This window comes from Pantherophis guttatus, chromosome 2, assembly GCF_059756535.1.
Source record: "Pantherophis guttatus breed Tessera chromosome 2, ASM5975653v1, whole genome shotgun sequence".
Lineage (NCBI taxonomy): Eukaryota > Metazoa > Chordata > Lepidosauria > Squamata > Colubridae > Pantherophis > Pantherophis guttatus.
In genome coordinates this window covers 247,723,153-247,745,052 of record NC_142064.1, presented here as the reverse complement: position 1 = coordinate 247,745,052, position 21,900 = coordinate 247,723,153, and the positions used below count along the sequence as shown (strand labels likewise).

Genomic DNA, 21,900 nt, shown 5'->3' with positions numbered 1-21,900 from the left:
TCCCACTTATGACTATATGACTGTAACCTTGTTGCTGGTATCCTTACGATTTATATTGACTGTTTCCTAATATGATTTGATTATTTATTTCCCGTGACTATCATTAAGTGTTGTACCTTATGATTCTTGATGAATGTATCTTTTCTTTTATGTACACTGAGAGTGTATGCACCAAGACAAATTCCTTGTGTGTCCAATCACACTTGGCCAATAAAGAATTCTATTCTAATTTTTGTTAATATTTTAGTAATCAAAGTAAATCAATCTCTTCTATGCCTAAATTCTCTCATGTACATAGTCATAAATGAATGATGATAATAATTCTAAATTGAATAAAAATTCTTTGGTTTGCAACTGATTCCAAAAATACAAATTTGGAATTGCTTTCCTTCACATGTATGCTAAACAAATTTCTCCCTTTCCCTAGTCAGTGCTCAGAACCACATCTACCTGTAAATGACTTCTTCAGCTTGGAAGCAGATCCTGACTAGCTTAAGATCATTATACACAAATGTTTGTATGCTCATCAAAAAGCCACACTAGTTTCCTACATCCTGAAGTCCTCTTCATAAGTTGGAACGACAACACCTAGCATCCTCAACCAGCGTGACCAATGGTAGGTATGCTCATCTGTTTATGTTTTCATCTGACATGTGAGATTTATGTAATAAGATTTAAACCCCATCTTTCTTCTGAGAGTTTATACATAAATTGAACAAACAAGAGGCAGAAGGAGTGCCAGTTTAAAAAAAAATGTTTTGGTTTGATGCATGTTGAAAAATGCATTCCTTTTTCAGAAGTTCATCTGGAACATCCCCAAAATATTTCCTTTTCCTCTTCACTGCATGTCCTCCTCTCTCATCAGTCTCCCATAACTGTAACCATGTGGGGTGGACCAAACACTGCAAAGATAGCAACTCAGCCAATCTATGGCTGAAAGTGGACATGGATCTGAGTCTTCCTGGACTTAACCTAAAAGTTTTAATTGTCTGTCACCTGAAGGAACAATGCTGGAAAAATGTACTTCAGAGGGCCATAGATATCTGGTTGACATGGCCATGGGATGAGTGGGAGGAATTCAATAGAGGAGACGCAACTTGTAGGTAACGTGGAGAGAGAGAGAGAGAGAGACAGAGAGAGAGAGAGAGACAGAGACACAGAGACAGAGAGAGAAGAGACAGAGAGAGAGAGAAAGGCATATTCAAGGAATGTTTATTTTGAAAACCTATACAGAACTAAAACAGCATTTGATTCCCTTCCATAATGCTCTTCTACATCTCCCTTTCTGATTGCTGGACTTGTTCTACTTTTTATCAAATATCTCCAGAGCCCAATAGGAAGCTGAAAGGGAGACGGCACATTAAGTAGTGAAAAACAGAAAACGTTCATAGTTATTTTTTCTTTTGTAAACAGAGAAAGTGACTGAATTCATACCACCCCAATGGTTCCCTCCTGCTTTGGTACAATGACAGGTCTCTGATGGCTATGGAAAAAAGACCCAAGCAAAACCAACTGACATGGATTACATCACTATAATTGGGGTGAAAAGTTCAGGGCCACAATTAAGCACCACAGGAGGAATAAGAGGGTCTTGTGACTCCTTTCGCTAAGTACGAGTGGGTTTTATTACCATTTTTTTTGTCCAAGGAAATTGCCAACGGTGTGGAAAGCCACAAGGGAGGTTGCCTGCTTATCTCACTCCTTTTCTTTTTCAAGAAATATTTTCTAGTTATGCTTTGAAATGATGCAGACAGTTTCTGTAACTTGGAAAACTCAACATGGTTTGGGAGTCCACAGAATATAGAGGTGGGTGGCTAAGTCTAATATGGCTCCTGGAGAGTTACCATGCTAAGATTGAACAAAATTTGGTACCAAACCCCTTGTGCTGCCAATAGCATTGGACTCCCAAGTTTTAGGATGATTAAAATCAGAATTTTTGCCTAGTAAAAACAAGCCCATTAATAAAACACAGGGAGCAGGGAGGCTGTCCTGTGTCTTACCAATCCAAGATTTAGAAATGTTTGCCTAAGGAACCTGTTTTATTTGTTTCTTCAGGCAGATGGTTATTTTCAAGGTACTGCAATACCTGACATTTTAAAGACCATGAGTCTGGGACACAGGAATGGGAGAAGAAGTTTGCAAGGGTAATACGGAGGAGACAAGATTCATTATACGAATATGAGTATATAACACCCTGGCTCAAGTCAATAGAAAGGCGAAGAAAAGCAAAACTGAATGCCATTTATGATGTATATCAAATGAATGATCATTGCAGTATGTGGCATAACAAGCCACAGTTCATAGCAAAAGCTGATGATGAAATGCCGCCTAGCTCAACCTGGTGCCCTCCAGAGGCCTTGGATCTGCATGAGAGGGTGCCACGTTAGAGACAAATTGTACACTGTATTCACTTTCCAACAATGGAAAAATGCTATTCAACCATCCATGTCTTCTTGATAAAAAAAAAAAAAAAAGATGAGATCCCTTTCTTGGATCAGACACATAACAGAACTTGATGCAGAGGGCCAAATGCCCAAGAGGGAGGCTCTTGCACCTTCAAATAACACGACCCTCATCATTCTCACTTCTGGGTAATTGTGGTCATTGCACCATTCTTCAAGAAGAAAAAGGCTTCATGTATATTTACATTGGCAACCTTCAGTCTCAAGAGACTATGGTATCGTGCTCTGGAAAGAGGTCCTAAAACAGCATCTAGTGTGACTAAAAAGGCCAATTCGAGAGTGGCAATCCCTTCCACACTGAGGGCAGATACATTCTGTCCCCTGCCCAGCCCCCAGATTTCGGTGGTTCTGAGACTGCCTCTTTGCCTCAGCCTGCCGAACAAGTGTCTCTTCGAATTGGAGAAGGCCATGCTGCGTCTTTAGCCTCCAAGCTGAACGATCGGAGGTCAAGGTTTCCCAGTTGTTAATGTCCATTCCCAGGGCCTTTAGGTTCCTCTTGCAGACATCCTTATATCGCAGCTGTAGTCTCCCTCTGAGGCGCTTTCCCTGCACTAATTCTCCATACAGGAGATCTTTCGGAATCCGACCATCAGCCAGTCTCACGACATGCCCAAGCAAGCATAGACGTCACTGTTTCAATTCATGTACAGACAGCAGAAAAACATCTGTGAGGGTTGCCCTCAAATATGTGGACCAGTAGTGGGTTCCACTTACCTTCGCTACCAGTTTGGAATCGGGAGAGCGTGTGGCGCTTTTGCGCATGCGCAGAGCGTCCATGATGACATCCAGGTGGTGGGCGGAGCCTCCCACTGCCGCCACTACCGGTTTGCTCGAACTGGTGTGAACCAGTAGAAACCACCACTGATGTGGACAGCAAGTGAGGCGGTATGATTAGGGAAGGACTGTAACTCAGGGATAGACCCCACTGTTTGCCCATGAAAGAGTCCATTTTAGTTCCCAGTATTTATTTTTATTCGTTTATTAAATTTATATGCTGCCCATCTTGCCTAAGAGCAACTCTAGGTGGTTTACAATGAAGTATCTCAATTTTGAAGCATTTCTGTCTGATATCCTAGCAGTGGTCCCCCAACCTTTCCAGATTGGCAGCCTGCCATGGGGGGGGGGAAGAGGAAATGTTTTTGCACGAGGGGCAGGCATGCATGTGCGTGCATAGCTTCATTTGAGTGAGTGTCAGGTGCACGCACCCGCCACTTGTGTGAGTAGGGCTGCGAGGGCACGTGCCTGCCACTTGTGCAAGTGGGGCTGTGTGCACGAGCTCCCGGGGCTCGCATGAGTGGAGCTATGCGTGCATGCGTGCTCACTTGTTGCTTGCAGGGCTCGGTTCAAAATGGTCTGTGGCTCCCTCCCGGGTCGTGGCCAGGAGTTTGGGGATCCCTGTCCTAGAGAGCTCCTGCCAACATCATAAATCACCATAAAGAGCTGAACCAGATAGCAATAGCACTTAAGACTTATATACCGCTTCGTAGTGCTTTTATAGCCCGCTCTAAGCGGTTTACAGAGTCAGCATATTTCCCCTCAACAATCTGGGTCTTTATTTTACCCACCTCGGAAGGATGGAAGGCTGAGTCAACCTTGAGCCTGGTGAGATTCGATCTGCTGAACTGCAGCCGGCAGTCAGCTGAAGTAGCCTGCAGTACTGCACTCTAACCACTGCGCCACCTCGGCTCAGATAAGCCATGGAACTATGTTATCAGAGACTTTTGAGGCAGAGTCCCTCAAGCACAGTGAAAGGGACCTTTTCTTGTGTAACTTACATTAGATGGTCTTCCTGAACCTGCAATTTGTTTATTCTTTCCCAATTTCAATACATTCACCCCAACCTTTCTGCAAGAAATAATCTTCTTATGCTTCATCCTCGTTTTTGTCTTCATCTCTGCTCTGAAAGGTAAATTGGGTTGAGATGCAGTACGAGGTGTTCCGGCAGCCTCATGCCTGGAGATTTGTATCTTCTGGGCTTAATCTGATGCTGTGATCAACATCTCCTGCCTTCTCTCTCTCACACAAAAGTACTTTTGGCAAAGGAAACTGTCTTTCTGTTAATGCACTGTTTGTCCTTGAATTACGTAAGTTCTATGGTTGTTTCAAACCAGATACTGCTATGAACTGAAACAGTCTTCAATAGGGAGTGTGATATGTTTTTTCTCTTTCTCTCTCTTTGTGGGTGCATCTGTATAACATTATGTCCCTTTTTGTAAACATGAGATACTGTAAAAAGCAAGGTGACAGAGCTGAAGAATGTTTTCATGTTCCCTTGTTGCTTGTGATAACTAAGAATTTCTATCAAGACCTTTTCTTGTAAAATGAGAGGTACTGAAAGACACAGTTCCTAGTCACCTTGGCAGGAGGAGAAAGGAATAATTCAGACCACTGTTCTGTAAACTTCTTTAAATAACTTTTTATTAAAGTTTACTATTACAAAGATAAAAAGAACTTAATACAAACTAAAAAAAATATAAGAGAGTAAAAAACAAAAGAAAAAACATACTAAAGAAAAAAGGGATATATAAAAAGATGACTTCCACCTTCATCATAAAAACAAAGAATTTCAGTAATTTATCACTGATACAAAAGATCTCTTCTGTGACCATTTTGTTCCTCAAAAAAGAGAAGCATTTTTTTTTTTTTTGCAAAAAGGCTGAATTGGTTTGTTATTTGCTCAGAATTTTTAAAATCCCATGGCATAAGGGTACATGAGAGAAATTCAGGGCTGGCATTTGCAGCTGCTTTGCCCCAATGAAATTACTGCTTGCTAATTTGAAGCCAAATGAAACAGTTTTTAATTTAATGGTAGAAATGCCTCACCTTTCAGCTCTGGTTGATAACACTGGGGTTCAACCAGAGAACCTGGTAGCAAGGCCAGGGGTAAGTAGGTTATGGGCAGAGGTGGGCTGCTGCCGGTTCGGACTGGTTCACCCGAACCGGTTGTTCCGATTCTGTGTGGTTCGGAGAACCGGCAAATCGGACCACTGGCTGGCTCCACCCCCACCTGTTTTTTGGGCTGTTTTCAGGTTGTTTTTTGGGCTGTTTTTCAGGTCTGAAAACAGCCCGAAAAACAGCCTGAAAATGGCCCAAAAAAGCAGCTGCGAGAGGAAGAGAAGCCAGGTGAGCCGGACCCAGAGGAGTCCTGGGTCCCCTCGTCCCAGAAGCAGCAACCTCGCACTCTTCCCCTCTCTGCTAGCCGCCTTCTTCACACGGGATCACCCAGCAACGGAAGAGGAGAGGGAGAAGGTGGCTGAAGAGGTTGTAGAAAATATGCTTTTAAAAGGCTCTGACAATCCCAGCTGAGCCGCGCGATCATCAGATGCTTTTTTTTTTTCCTTTTAAAAGCATTTTTTCTACAATCTCTTTGGCCAAAGAGGTTGTAAAATAAATGCTTTTAAAAGTAATATAGGACTGGATAGCGCTGGGGTGGGTGGGCGGGCCCAGCCGGTGGTCGGAACTACCAATTTGCCTGAACCAGTAGCAGCCCACCTCTGCCTAGTTCCTATATCCAATTCCAGATCTCCAGTTTTGATTTTTTTTTCTGAGAACAATTATGTAGCTGATAAGAAAAACCCAGAGACTACTATTACTTCCCCCACCGTGGCATCTGCTGCTCATTTTGCTTAATGGTAGGCCTGATCCTCTTTTTACACAAAACCCCTTTCTGCTGTCTTATTTACTGCAATTGATTGCATGAGTTCTGCATCACATATTATGCATGTTTCCTTGCTCATTATTTATGTTCCAAAGAGTAGGAAATAAATTACGAATCCTATTACACCAGTATAATATTACATGTTCTGTTATATATGGGAACAAATTTTTAATGCTCACAATTCACATGAAGGTAGATCTTTACAGAATACCAAAAAGCTGCTGGTTATGGCTCTTTGCACTGCTTCAGACACAGAAGGAACATGAAGTTCTCAGCTTTTCCGCTTGAAAAGATCTCTGAATTTACAAAGTTTCTCAAAAAGAAATGTAGCTTGGTTTTAGGGCTTGGATACCCATTTCAAATTAAAAGAGTTTCTGTGTATTAAGGCTTCAGCTGTGAGAGCATCAGCTGTCCATGTCCTAAGAAATTAAACATGGCTGCATTAAAGGCTATGAAATCTCTATGGATATGGCAGTTCATGTGTCAAGATAAGCATTTACAGCAGACACTGTATGCATAATTTATGTCTGTCTGTCTATATCTTGCTGAACTATACACATCCCCTACAATTGGTCATGTAGGTTGAGCAGCTGGGATTTGTAGTGTAGTGAGTATTAGGTCAATAGTTCCACACCTTTAATTTGGAGTGTCTGCCATCTACTCGATGGGTATCAGCTTGCATTTATTTATTTGTACCTCACCTTTATTATTTTTAGAAAAAACTCAAGGCAGCAAACATATCCAGCATTCCTCCTCTTATTTTCCACACAAAACCCCCTACCTTTCCATGGCTAAGGCAGGACCTGAAGCCAGTGGTGAAATTCAATTTTTTTTTTACTACCAGCTCTGTGGGCGTGGCTTGGTGGGCATGGGAGAGGAAGGATACTGCCAAATCTCCATTCCAGGGGAAAGATACTGCCAAATCTCCATTCCCACTCCTTTCCAGGGAAGGATACTGCAAAATCTCCATTCCCTCCCCACTCCAGGGGAAGTATACTGCAAAATCTTCATTCCCTCCGCACTCCAAGGGAAGGATACTGCAAAATCCCCATCCCCTCCTCACTCCTGGGGGAAGGATATTGCAAAATCTCCATTCCCACCCCACTTTGGGGCCAGCCAGAGGTGGTATTTGCCAGTTCTCCGAACTACTCAAAATTTCCACTACCAGTTTTCCAAACTGCTCAAAATTTCTGCTACTGGTTCTCCAGAACCTGTCAGAACCTGCTGGATTTCACCCCTGCCTGAAGCCCTTTTACAATCTCTCATTTTCTAGCCTGGTGTCTTGACTACTAGGCCAAACTGGCTCTTCGACATTATCCCTCTACCCTGATGGTCAGTAGATCAATAGATTTTTCTGGATTTCTGGGAACCAGCCAACAAAAAATACATTAGAGCTTTATAAATGTTTTGATTCATCCATGTGTTTCCTTTGTTATTTCAGGCAAAACCACCAGAACCTGAGTATTACACAAGGGCCTTGGGGGAATATTGTCAGCAATGCAAATAGATAATCATTATATGCAAAGGCCAGAGTACATCAAAATACTATTAAAATGCTATTAAAATATTGAAAAAGGACAGAATCTTGATGCTAAATTTCCTTGAACGATTTCTTGAAAGATTGACTGGATCACTGAAAGTTCACCGTGATTAAAGTATGTACTCCTACAAAAAGTTGAGCAAGTATTCAACCAATATTTACTCTTGAATTGAAGGTGGGGCATCACAGCCTTTTGCTGGCATGCACCTGCTCTGTCTCAAAGTTCAAGCATCTCATCATTCTCTTTAAAGACCATTTCCCAAGAGCGGTGGTGGCGCAGTGGTTAGAATGCATTGTTGCAGGCTAACTTTGCCCACAGTCTGAAGTTTGATCCTGATGGGCTTGAGGTTGACTCAGTCTTCCATCCTTTTGAGATCTGTAAAATGAGAACCCTGATTGTTGGGGGGGGGCAATATGCTGACTCTTTAAACTGCTTAGAGAGTGCTGTCAAGCTGTGGTCCCCAACCTTTGTGACTTTGCAGCCCAGTAGGTAGGGGGTATTGGAGAGGGGAACTATATGACTCCAACAGCTGGGTAAGCCCACATGGTAGAAAAGGGTTCTAGAACTCATAGGTAGAGAAAACCAGGTAAAACGGCAAATCTTATAGCCCTTTTCCCACACTCCCCCGCCCTTTGGAATGCTGACCTGGGTGCTGAGATAATTAGGGGAAAAAAAAAGAATTGACGTTTGTATTTACATTCATTGAAGAGAAAGGGATTGCAAGAGAGTAAGCAGACACACAGTGGGGAAATATACATGAAAGGCAATTCAACAGCACCGGCTATTTGCCTAAGGTGCTTGCTGCCAGCCTTTTAGGAGGCTGGTTTTATAAAGCATTTTTCCTGCAACCTCTTCAGCAGAAGAGGTGGTTAAAAAAATGCTTTGAAAAGGCTCTGCCGATCAGGCAACACAGCTGGGATCATCAGAGCCTTTTCAAAGCATTTTTAAACCACCTCTTCCCCGAAAGAGGTTGCAGAAAAAAAATGCTTTAAAAGTCTCTCTGACGATCCCAGCTGTGTGATCCCAGAATTCTCCAGCCAGCTATGGCTCAGAGTTGAAGTCCACAAGTCTTAAAGCTGCCAAGTTCGAAGACCTCTAATCTAAATAGTGGCTCCCAGTTACACGTAATCCTCAATTTATAACCAGTTGCTTAGTGACTGTTTGATGTTATGATGGACTCCTCAAAAGATACTTTTGACCAGGTTCCAAAGTTCATGTGACTGCATTTTGGGCACTCAGCAACCATCCCACATTTACAGCTGTTTGCAAAATCCCATGCTTACATGACTGCATTTTACAACATCTTTGCTGAAAATTATTTCCAATTTTCAGAATTTACTTCTGATTTCCAGAAAAAGAAAAACGTCCATAGTGAACACTGGATTTGCTTAACAACCATGGCATTTGCTTAATGGCCTCTGCAAAAAAAAAAAAAAAATCAGTCATTACCATCCAGTCAGAACTGAAGACTTTTCTTGGATGAGAAATGAAATGTCTTCAAAAGAAAAAAAAAAAAAAAGCAAGAAAAGTCCAGTTGCCTCTCAAAAAAAGCACCTTTGGAACAACCATGGCCTGGAGGACCGAGAATCTCCATCGACTTTTAGTGATACACTTTGGGATGAACCCCCTTTCAATGGTGCAAGAGCTTGAATGGATTTCCAGAAAAATTGCAGACTACAGGAACCATTTGTGCTTCAGTTTGAGATGCAGACAACAGACTCATCCCTAACAGCCTGTGCCTGTGTTTAACAATGAAGGGACCCAGGGCAGAAAACATCCTGTAGCCAAGAAGGCTCCACACCCATTTGCACTACTCAGGTGACCTTGAGGACACAGATAAACTTCCAGGTGGCCTCAATGACTCTCTAAAAGGATGCAAATGACCAGCCCTCTTCAAGGAATGTAAATCCTTCCATTCCCCACTATCCAGTCAGAGCTGAAGAAGCTTCTTGGATGAAAAGCGAAATGTCTTCAAAAGAATAAAACCAAAGAAAGTCCAGTTGTCTTCCCAAAAAAGCACCTTTGGACCAGATCAGTCATGTGATCACCTGGTGTACAACTATAACCATCATGACTGATTATCATAATTGCTAGGCTCAATTACAATCATATGTTGAGGACTACCTGTGTGTCTTCCCATCCTGATAATTTTCTGAAGGACTTGAAGATTTAGTCACACCATTCACTCTGCATACTCAGTTTCCACACACACACACCCATGTTGAAGGAAAGAGTACATTCAAAATGGTTAAGATGCTTTCTGAAGTGTGAGGCATGAGCAAGAGAGTGAACGCAGTGGCTTTGTGGATGTGGCTATAATTTATCCTCCTGAATTTGCATGACATAGATAGACTACTTGACAGCCACAGATAAATATATCATACATATTCCCTGAATCACTGCAGAGTTTTATAGTAATAGCAATAGCACTTAGACTTATATATATATATCTTCATAGACTTATATTTATCTTTTGATCGTTTGCCCATTAAAGATCCCATCATTCTATAAAACTTTCAAATCCATTTTCCCCGTAAAAATTGTACTTTATTTCAATGAGCAAATATAGTATGTGCCTTTGAAAAGTAGCATTTCTCATATTTTGCTATCTTTACACATGCAGTTGCTACATCCGGGAAGCTGATATTATCATGGTCCATTAAACAAAGCTTATCATTTTGCTTGCCGAGTCAAATATACAAAAAAGGGTTGCCATATCGGACTTTCAGTTTGGCATTGTGGGGAGACAGTCGGGGAAATAGTGGGCTCTGATGAGCGCCGCGAAACCCCCGGCTGCTGAACCGTCGCCGATGGGTCTTCGGACCGGAACCGTCCTGCAGGGACGGGGAAAAAGAGGGACACCTCAGAAGACTAAGAGGAACAGGCAAATTCCTCGGAGGTCAGAGGGAATCCTCTATGAGTTGGCGGCGGGGGACGAAGCTGTGACAACCGGGCTAAGAGATGTGCTGGAGGAAAGTGGATTGAAACAGAGCTCTTTGAAGCCAAGTGAGTGACAACCAACCCAGGCTTGTAACAACGCCTAGAGCAATATTACTATCTATAAGACCCCAAGCCATAAAACAGCGGCTGAATAATAAAGGGGCTTTGGAAAGTTTAAAATGCAACTTTAAAGAGACAAAGACCCGATAAACAACTAACTCTTGAAAAGAACTAATGGAATTAAATATCTACATATGGTGAAAAGACTGGATACTTTAAAATTTGAATTTTAAAAAAGAAGACTTGATATTTTTAAAACAAACAAAAAAAGAAAAGTAAACAAATTGGACTGTTACATAATTGCAATAAAATGGATACTCGCATGACTAATGGAAAATGTGCATTGTAGAGGGACACCTTCTGGTTTAAAAAGGAACATTGTAACTTGTCTTTGTCATGGAAAATTTTGAACTTTACAGATAACCAGGCATGGGATTTGTGGAGGAGGTTTTTCTTCTTATCTGCAGGCAGCTTGACTTTGGTGAAACGAAAAGGAAATTATAATGGAACTCCTATAATTGAAACAACAACAACAACTGGCGCAGGAATAAAAGAAGGATTTAGCGCAGGATCAAGAGAACTTGATGCATTTTATCTGGAATAAAAATAAGAAAAAGATTTAAAATGACATATGGAGGACAAATTTGATGACTTTGAAAATGGAAGGAAATATACGTTAGCAGGCGAGAAAATGAAGAAATAAGATATACATGACTGGAAAAAGAAAAAAGAAGATTAAAACAATGTGATTAAAAATAAAATAATGTATAGGTGGATAGTAATAATAAAAAGGAGGTTTTTATAGAAATACAAGAGAAATTAAGCAAGTTAAAAGAGATTTATAAATATATTCAAAGATACGTTTTAAGTAAGAACCATGTCTCAATGTTAAAGTGTTATGATAAAGGATAAGGATAAATATGATTAACTGGAAATAAGCAATGTATAAATGGATGGAAACAACAAAGAAAGGATTATGTAGGGATTAATAGTTAAACTAACTATGATTATGCTGTGTTTAACAGCCAAAAAAACAAAAATAGTTATGCTCTGTTTATCAGCCAAAAAACAAAAATCAATATGCTGTGTAACAGCCAAAAAACAAAAATGATTATGCTGTGTTTAACATTCAAGAAATAAAAATGATTGGTTTAACAACGAAGAAAAATGAGGTAGGACAGCCAAAATAAGGAGGAGTATGTTGAGATTAACAGTAAAAATGAAATGAATAAGGTGGGTTTAACAACAGAAACAAAGATGATAATGTAGAGTTTAATAGTAAAAAGAAAATGTTTATGTTGGAATTAAATATTTTTTGAATGTTTATAACAACTGTAATAATTCATATTTTGAAAATGTATCCATCTAAGCAAAAGAAAGAGAAAAATGGAATGATATTTGGTTAGGATTTAAGATTTAAGTAACGGGTTTTTGGGGATAATGGCATAGTTAAATAGATAGAATTGAGGGAAATAACTGAATAAAATATTAAGTTGTGTTAATTGAAAATTAAGATTTATTAGTGATTTGTATCAATCTGTGACCAGATCAATGCTTCGTTTTGGAAAAGATATGTTTTATGTTTATGTTTTAAAAAAATAATTAAAAACTTTTTTTCAAAAAAAAAAAGGGTTGCCATATCAACTCAGTTTCTCCCTTGTAAGATTTCATTCCCCAGTCTGATCTTTGACAAACTCTTGTGTAACACAAAGTTGAGTGGTGGTGGTGGGAAAGCTAATAAAAATATTTAAAAACAAAAATCCGCACAAAACTAGTCCTTTTAAAAATGGACACCTATCTTTCACGTTTAGGTTAGGAGGGATATAGTGAAAGAAACATGTTCTTTTTTTATTAATCATTTGATTTGAAAAGATGGGGCGTTAACAGAATAAAACAGTTCCTTATCTAATTCTGAACTAACACTAAAAGTAGGCACTATGCAGATTGCTGAGGTGAAATGTGAAGGCGTTTGAGGAGGATCTCACTATTTTAAAAGTCTTCTAAAATCCAACCCAATTAACTATTAAGGACGGCTGATTTATTCTTTTGATGTTGCAACAGGTTGATGCGGTGATCCCATTGTGTAGACTAATTGGTTTAAAAGCTTTATCGCCCCCACATTACAGATCTGGTAGAAAGCACTAGAAATGTGGATGATTCAAACTTCTTTTGCTACCAATAGCTTTGAAAGGGAACTAGTTTCTCAGAATAGTTTATAGCAGGGGTGTTCAACTTTGGCACGGTTGGTATGGCTGGCTGGAGAATTCTGGGAGTTGAAGTCCACAGGTCTTAAAAGTGGACATCCCTAGTTTATAGAATTAGCTTGAGAATATTGCAGTAAGTTCTATATACATGTTACTATCAGGGCTTTGAAAAAAATATCAACTTAACTAAGAAGCAATATCCAACAACTATGGAATATTAATTGTCTTCTTATCTAATTTGATAGGCCCAGCCTAGATATTGTGGGGTCTAAGGACACTTAGTCTCAATGGACATTTCCCTTGGTGTCCACCAGACTACCTGTTGTTCCCTGACTTCACTACTGTTCGATACTTTTTATGGCATTCCACAGCATGATTAACTGGTTAGTTAAAGATATAATGACTTACAAAATTTATAAAATAATAAAATCCTCAACGTGATACAAATTATTCCTTCAAGTTATCACAGCAAGTTGGGAATAGAATAATATCTAAAAACCATCACCTGTACGGTGGAAAATCTCTATACGGGAACTGCATGGTCAAGTTATTTGAGAATAGCAGCTCCATGTGCAAAACCGACTTAAGCACATACATGGGAGAGATTTTTAGGTTTAGATGAAGGACAAACTGCACGTCAAATGCTTTAGAAGAAACAATTGAGGCAGCAGAAGCAAAGAAAGAAGATAATAAATAAACATTGTTAGCGGTAGATAATGAGTATTCTTTGGAAAGGGGAGAAACAATATCTTGGAAGCTCAGTCCACCCAAATTCATGGAACTTCATGAGCTGCAAAATCACTTCTGGAAGAAATGGTACAATATCCATAATACAGCAAATTGTAACTGGCTAAATATTTTAAACTATATGTCTTATAGTTTATAGGTTGGTTGAAAGAATCTCAGGCTTAACCATCATGAGAGTTTATGACTAAACTTATATGATTCCTAAAGTTATCACAGTTGATGAATCCTCTTCTTTTTCAACATATCCATTTCTGGGGTGAAATCCAGCAGGTTCTGGAGAACCGGTAGCGGAAATTTTGAGTAGTTCGGAGAACCGGCAAATACCACTTCTGGCTGGCCCCAGAGTGGGGTGGGAATGGAGATTTTGCAATATCTTTCCCCCTGGAGTGGGGTGGGAATGGAGATTTTGCAGTATCCTTCCCCTGCCACACCCACCAAGCCATGCCACAGAACTGGTAGTAAAAAAAAAATTGGATTTCACTACTGATCCATTTCCTCCAAAATTATGCAAATTGAGGTCTCATAAGAATATTTTACTAGTTCACATGACAAGTGAAATAAATGTAGAAATAATATAATCCCCTGTAAGCAATTTTTGATGCAATTTTGCCCTAATTTTTAATCCATTGCACTGCTTCAAAAAACATGTGAATTATTCGGTCTTGTACATCCCTCTCTAAAATCTTTTGTCCTCCTTAGCTTTAGGAGAAGTGCACCTTTCCTCTTTGCTGTATAGATATAAATAATAGTTGTTGCCATTTGAATACTTCTCATGTATAAACCACTTTTGTGAGATGATGGCTATGGTTGTACAATACAGTATGCTCATCTGGAAGAAAGTGTGTGATGTTTTACTAGTTTTAACCTTCATTTTGGGTATATTTGATATGGCATGTTGCATTAACCCAATCGGACTACCGTATTTTTCTGAGTATAAGACGCACCTTTTTCCTCCAAAAAAGAGTTTTGAAAATCTGGGTGCGTCTTATACTCCGAATGTAGCCCCGGAGGTTTCAGAGGCTGAAAAAAGCATCAGAAATGACTCTTCAGAAAAAAAGCCCTAAACAGAGCTTCAGAAAAGAAGCCCCCAAACAGAGCTTCAGAAAAGAAGCCCCTAAACAGAGCTTCAGAGACTTTTTTTCTTTCAGAAGCAGGAAAAAAGTTTTTTCTGAAACAGTTTCAGAAGTTTCAGAGGCAGAAAAAAAAGCAAAAAAAAAGCAAGGCACAGAGCTCACAACCAAGGAACCTGTTGCTAAAATTCACCTCTGGGAACAGCTGATCTACCTGCCAATCAGCTTTTTTCTTATTTTCCTCCCCAAAAACTAAGGTGCGTCTTATACTCCAAAAAATATGGTAATTTATGGTTCAGGGTATTTCAAAGATGCAGAAAACAGATTACCAAAGTAACCAGATTACGTGAGTTAAGTAAAACGGATAGATATGTCTTTCACTAATTTTAATGCTGCTTCTTGCCTATTTGGTAGGAAGCATTTGAAAGGGGTGGTTTGCAAAACATACCAGCATGAGTAAGGCATCTTTCTGATAAGTGCAAAAGTAGCCACTTTCTTTGGAAAGTTCAGTGTGACTTCTTTGTAGGTTTCCCCTAGTTTTCTGCCCTTTTGTGTGCACAGAAAGCCATTTCATGTCCCGAGGAGTCCCATTGATATCTACCAAAAACAGTAAGCAGAGAATTCCTTCCTTGAAGCATTATGATACAAACTGTGTCCGCTAGAATTTACAGTGCACTAATTGCAGTCTCACATTAATGTAAAGTACAGACAGAGGCTTTGTTTTCCATCAGCTTGTCGCACTCCTGATGCTGAGTTTGGGCTGAGAGGGAATGACTGGACCAAGGTCACCCAGCTGATTTCCATGCCTAAGAAAGGACTATAAACTGGGTCTCCCCAATCATACCCCACCATCACTACACCACACTGATTCCCTAGGTTGAGGTGACATGAGCATGAATTGCTCCTCAACATGGAAAACTGAGAAGCCCCTTGGTGAGGAAGATGGGTGGTTTCAAAATTTGATAAACGAAAACAAGCAAAGAAACAAAACTTCCAAACTTCTAACGCAGGAATTAGAAATCTCTAACTAGATTCATCTTAGGACACTTAAGTGGAGGAAGTCATAGTTAGTATAATGTTTATTATAAAATGCAGAGTAAACATTTCGTCAAACCAAAAGGCATATTTATCCTCAGGCAACAAAAACAGCACAGAGAAGGAAAAGGAAGGTTAACCCTGACAGAAGACTGTTGTGATGAGTTTCTTCCAGGCTATTTAGGATTTCTCTTTCCTCCGCTGTTGAAAAATTGGAGAGAAAATCTCTCTATGATCCATGGAACCTACAGAGCATTTCTACTCATTCTCTGAATAACCAGTAACCTTTCCATCATTGTCTTTAGTATACCAAGATACATACTTTTATATAAGGAGGGCAACTAGGAGACCCCGAAATTTGATTTTGTACTATCTCTTTTAAAAATAAATATATTATTTTAGATCTGAAATATCTACCTTACATGAACCCTTATCTCTCCCCAAAGCCCCGACTACAAGATAAAGCTCTAGTAGAAGAAAATATATGTAGTTCAGGGTTGAACTATGGAGTGCTTGGTGCTATCTGGGTTTGGTTTACAAAGTACCGTATTTTTCAGAGTATAAGATGCACCTTCCCCCCCCAAAAGAGGGTGAAAATCTGGGTGCGTCTTATACTCCGAATGTAGCCCTGCCCAGCTTCTCAAACGGAGGTTTCAGAGGCTGAAAAAAGCATCAGAAATGAAGCTTCAGAAAAGAAGCCCCCAAACAGAGCTTCAGAGGCTTTTTTTTCTGAAGCTCTGTTTTGGAGGCTTTCAGAGGCAGGAAAAAAAGTTTTTTCTGAATCGGAGTTTCAGAAGTTTCAGAGGCAGAAAAAAAAAAGCAAAAAAACAAAAAAAACAAAACAAAACAAAAAACAAAAACCAAGGCACAGAGCTCACAACCAACAAATCTGTTGCTAAAATTCACCTCTGGGAACAGCTGAGTGGGAGTATTCCTGGAGGCTGATCCACCTGCCAATCAGCTTTTTTCTTATTTTCTTCCGCAAAAACTAAGGTGCGTCTTATACTCTGAAAAATACGGTAACCAGAAGCTCTCTGGGTTTGATTGACTATTGATTCTGATTGACCATTGACCATTCTTGGTTATATTTAGAATATCCTGGCCAAAGATACCTGGTCCAATTCTTTCCTAAAACAGGGAAATCACTGCCTTTCCATACATTCTTCCACTTGAGTTGAAAGTATTCTGTCCTCCAATTTTTCTACCTCAAATCACCTTGACGTGACAAAGATGGGAGGCCCAATATCATCCCATCAACTTCTGGCTGAATACAGAGTTAACTCTGAGCCTTCCCGGTTCTGGTCCAACATACTAATTCCTACCTTATTTTGGATGATTTGTGACAGTCACTGTCAGCCTATCTATAGGATGGTTTTGAGCAGGGGGAGATTGTCCTAAAAATGAAATGTGCTACCCTTAGCTCTTTGAAGAAGGAATAGGATCATGAACGGTTTTTCTTGCTTTGTAAAAGAAGAGCTACATCACAAAGCATTGTCCTTGGCCATCTAAATCTGCAGAGAGTTAAAAAAAAAATAAGACTAAGAAATCAAATCAGCTCTTAGCAGTATTTTTAGCATGGCATTGTTCCTGTATCCCTGTTCATATACACAAAATCATGTGGTTTTTCTTTAATGAATGATTAGAGAATGGAACATAGAGCAGAGGGTATAGATTTTGATAAGAAAGTCTCTAGGTGCAATCACTGACATCATCAAATAAAAATAGTAAGTTTCCTGTCTGGAAGTAATTGTCAGTCAGATTACAGACTAAATGCTCTAACTCAAAAGAAGGTTACTTTTATGTTGCTAAAATGGGACTCAGAAAAAAAAGAGAACATTGTCAACATTTCAACAGAGTTCAATTTATTTAACAACAGGAATAAGGTGGACATTTGAAAAGTGTTCGTACCAGACCTTAGTAGAGAAGATATGGGTGGGACTAAGATACCCCTAGCTAGATACAGAGCTTGTTGGGAGTGGACTAGATGACCTTTATGATTCCTTCTATCCCTATGATTCTAGTTGGACAATCACACTCAACAAGTCTACATCAATGGCTAACCATGAGATTAGAGGCAAGCCTTGGATGGATTTCTGTAGAACTTGTGCTGTTTTACATATGGATACATGACTTGGGTGAAGGCTTGGTATTTATGATTATCAAATGAAAGGAAAGGAAAAGAAGGATTAGGGATGACATGATAGCAGTGTTCCAATATCTCAGGGGTTGCCACTAAGAAGAGGGAGTCAAGCTGTTCTCCAAAGCACCTGAGGGCAGGACAAGAAGCAATGAATGGAAACTAATCAAGGAGAGAAGAAACTTAGAACTAAGGAGAAATTTCCTGACAGTTAGAACAATTAATAAGTGGAACAACTTGCTTGCAGAAGTTGTGAATGCTCCAACAATGGAAATTTTTAAGATGTTGGATAACCATTTGTCTGAAGTGGTGTAGGGTTTCCTGCCTGGGCAGGGGGTTGGACTAGAAGACCTCCAAGGTCCCTTCCAACTCTGTTATTCTATTCTATTCTATTCTAAATCTGAACAACTCTTGTCAAAGATTTGTTCTACATAGAATGCTTTAGGGAAGGGATGTGAAACTCAAGGCCAGTGGGCTGGATTCGGCCTATGGGGTGCTTAGATCTGGCCTGTGGGGCCGCCCTGGAAACAGTGAAGGACTGGCCCACAGTGCCTCTGCCAGCAAAAATGGAGCTCATGAGGGCTGTGACGGCCCTCTCAGGCTCCGTTTTTGGCTGCGACGGCCTCCTGCATCCTTCTGCCAGCGAAAATGGAGGTCGGGACTCCCGGGCTACAGAATGTCGAGCTGCCCATGCCTACCCTGGCCACGCCCACTCAGCCCCCCCAAGGTCAAACACAACCCTGATGCGGCACTCAATGAAATCAAGTTTGATACCCCTGCTTTAGGGTCTACTTTGACTGATTTAATTAAAATGCTATGCTTGGATAAGCTTCTATGAATGCCCCACAAATGATAAGTGTTATGAGTGCTAACAAGTATTTGAGGCTTTGAAACAAATGTGTTGGTTATTTATTTCCACATAGTCACCGATGATTCAAAAACAGAGATAGGTGCAATGTTGTTACAGGAATGTGACAATTTTTTCATTCTTTTTGAAAAGGGTGGGCTAAGGGTGAGAATGAGATTAGTTTACCATTAAATTTTTTTTTTCATCCCATCAGCCACACTAAACCACCACACACCCTAAACTGCTACACAAAGGAATGAAAGAAATCTTGTCTCCCTTGTTCTGCCAATGCTATATTACTGGATTGCCTTCTGTGATTTTTGGAAAAACCAGGCAGCTGAGTTGCAGGTCCCAAAACCCCTTAATATTGTCCACCTAAACTAAATCTTTCCAGTGCTGAAGGGTTTCATAACAGGGAAGACCTGACACTATGCTGTCCTTAGTTCAGAAGTTTAATAGTTAGGACTCAGAAAGAAAAGTAGCAAATGTTCAATCATAAACAAGAATCTAAACTTCCCTGCAGTCAGAATAGTCCTAGTTCAGATTCATGGTACTTTTGCAATAGAGAGCTGCAGGCATTTAAGTCTTGTGGAGATCTTGAATCTCCAGTTGCATCCTTATTGGAGATGATTTTGACTTCTAGGTTCACTTACATAAACTTTGCAAAAGTCTTGTGGACAATTTTATTCAATGTATGATCATGTAAACTACTGTGGACCACAGCATAATCCATCCAATTAATTGAGCATATTTCTAAGGAAGGACTATTGCAGGAACTCTTGGTGGCAAGGTCAAAGTAAAAGCAGTAAAAGGAGAAGTGAGAGTCAGCACTCATCCTTCTTTTTGTTAACAAGAAACTGTGAAAGATATGTTGAATGGATAAGTCAAGGACTACCTGTAATTATGTCAAAGAGGTTACCAAGGGAGAAAACAATAAGATCTCCCAGTCTCCATGAAGATCTGCTGCTCCTCTGGAAATTCTTCAGGGCTTTGAATAGAAACCCAGTTGTTGCAAAAATCTCTTGTTCTTTCTCTGTTGTGGTCCTCCAGCAGCCTGCGGAGCTGGCAGAGGAGTCAGACAGCGATGAGGCTGAGGAAGAACAGGGGCCAGTCCTGGAGTCTGGGGAAGGCCCGGATGAGGACTCTGCGTCAGAGGCAGAGATAGGGCCAGGGACGTCAGGGAGTGATGTGCGGACTCCGGAGCCTCCAGAGGCTGACAGAGAGGCAGAGGAACAGGAAGAACCTGTTCCTAGTGCACGTATGAGAAGAGCTGCCAGAAGGCAAGAGCAGCTACAACAAAGAGGACGACTCAGGAGTAGGGCCAAGAGATGATTGGCCCCTCCCATAAGGCTTAAAAGACCAGCAACGGCTCTTGGGCTATTTGTCGGAAAACAACGTTGATAGACTTGTTCTTGTCTTGCTGCACTTATCTCTAGTCGGCGTGTTCTGCTTCTGAACTTTTGCCAAGAGAAGCCTTTGGCAGTTTGCCTAATTATACCAAGTTTGGTGATTAGACTGAGGAATTTGTGTTATGAAGAATTTGTTTTGATTTAGTTTGGACTACGCTGAGAATGAGTTAATTCTCAGCTGTTCTAATAAAGTCTGTTTGTTTTGGAACTGTTTGCGTCTAATACTACCTACTTGGGCCTGGGTCACAACATCCTCGGAGAAGGCTTCTGTCTCCAGAATTTGGCTTAGGATGGAGATTGCAAGTTCTTTCGGTATTTTTGTTTCCTGTACAGGTAGTCTTCAACTTACAACCATTCATTTAGCGACCATTCGAAGTTACAAACAATTGAAAAAATTGACTGATGGTTTTTATTAATAATTTTTATTAAAAAATTATGATGGTTGCAGTGTCCCGGGGGGTCATGTGATCATCTTTTGGAACGTTCTGACAAGCAGAATCAATGTGGAAGCCAGATTCACTTAGCAACCGTATTCCTAATTTAACAACTGCAAGGATTCACTTAACAACTGTGACAAGTAAGGTCTTAATATGGGGCAAAACTCATTTAACAACTGTCATGCTTAACTAGAGAAATGTTGGGCTCAATTGTGCTGGTACATTAAGGGCTATCTGTGCTGCATTAACCATCATCCACTCTCAGCGTTTGTTCATAGTTAACGCCCCCACCTTCTAGCTATAGAGCAACTTAATTTGGGTACTTGCAGGTGACTAATTGTCACACATCACTGAAAAGGTGCAAATTCTATCCATTCAAACCACTGTCATGAGTTGCGTAGGGAAATATGATTAGTCTTGACAAACAGTTAAAACTGTACATTGGACTTCATGTCGGAATGGAATAATTGATCCTGCCTGCCCATTACATCTTGGACACAATTTAAGGACCTGGTATTGATCCTTCAAGCCCTAATGGTTTAGGACCTGACTATCCCAGACAAGGAATAATGGATGAAAACTGAACAAGGAGAGATCCAACCTAGAAATAATTAGAAATTTTCTGACAGTGAGAACAATCAACCAACAGAACAACTTGCCTTCAGAAGTTGTGGGAGCTTCATCAGTGGAAGCTTTCAAGAAGAGACTGGACAGCCATCGGTCAGAAATGGTGTAAGGTCTCCTGCTTGGGTGGAGGGTTGGACTAGATGACCTACAAGATCCCTACAACTCTGTAATCTTATCTAAGAGACCACCTTTTTCATTATAAACCTTGGTAACTTAGATCAGCAAAGGAGATCATTTCTAAAGATGTTCCTGTAACCAGAAGCTCACTTATAGACCACACAGGAAACAGTTTGCTTCTGTGCAGCTCCCACTCTCCCAAGCTCTCAACCAACACTTGATTTTAAATTTCAATTGTATTGATGGTATTATGTTTTATATACCGTACATTGGCTTAACTGTGGTAAGCTTCTTGAGTGGTTATGTAACTATGAAATTGCAGTATGTTTAATATTGCTTAAAAATGGAGCTAGTAGCCAAGAGAAACAACCCAATTTGTTCTTTTCAAACTACTGCACCTACAGGAGAACAATAGAGAATAGGTGGGACAAACATTTTCTTGCCTCCTGGATTTTGACATATCTAGTTTTTTGAAAACAGACCGGTTAAAAGACTCGTTAACAACAATGGTATAAGCTGGATTCCTAGGAGATTTGCTCTGTCAGGTAGCTTATTTTTGTGAAATGAACCATGAAGACTTGGAATTTAGTACAGAAGCCTCTCACGTTG

At 40.2% G+C, this 21,900-nt stretch overlaps 1 protein-coding gene across 4 annotated transcripts in view; it reads right to left on the bottom strand.

Moving 5' to 3' along the window:
* The window catches only part of FAM107A (family with sequence similarity 107 member A), a 78,649-nt gene that overhangs the window by 16,094 nt on the left and 40,655 nt on the right, over nucleotides 1–21,900 (bottom strand). The gene's annotated exons all lie outside the window — the stretch shown is intronic.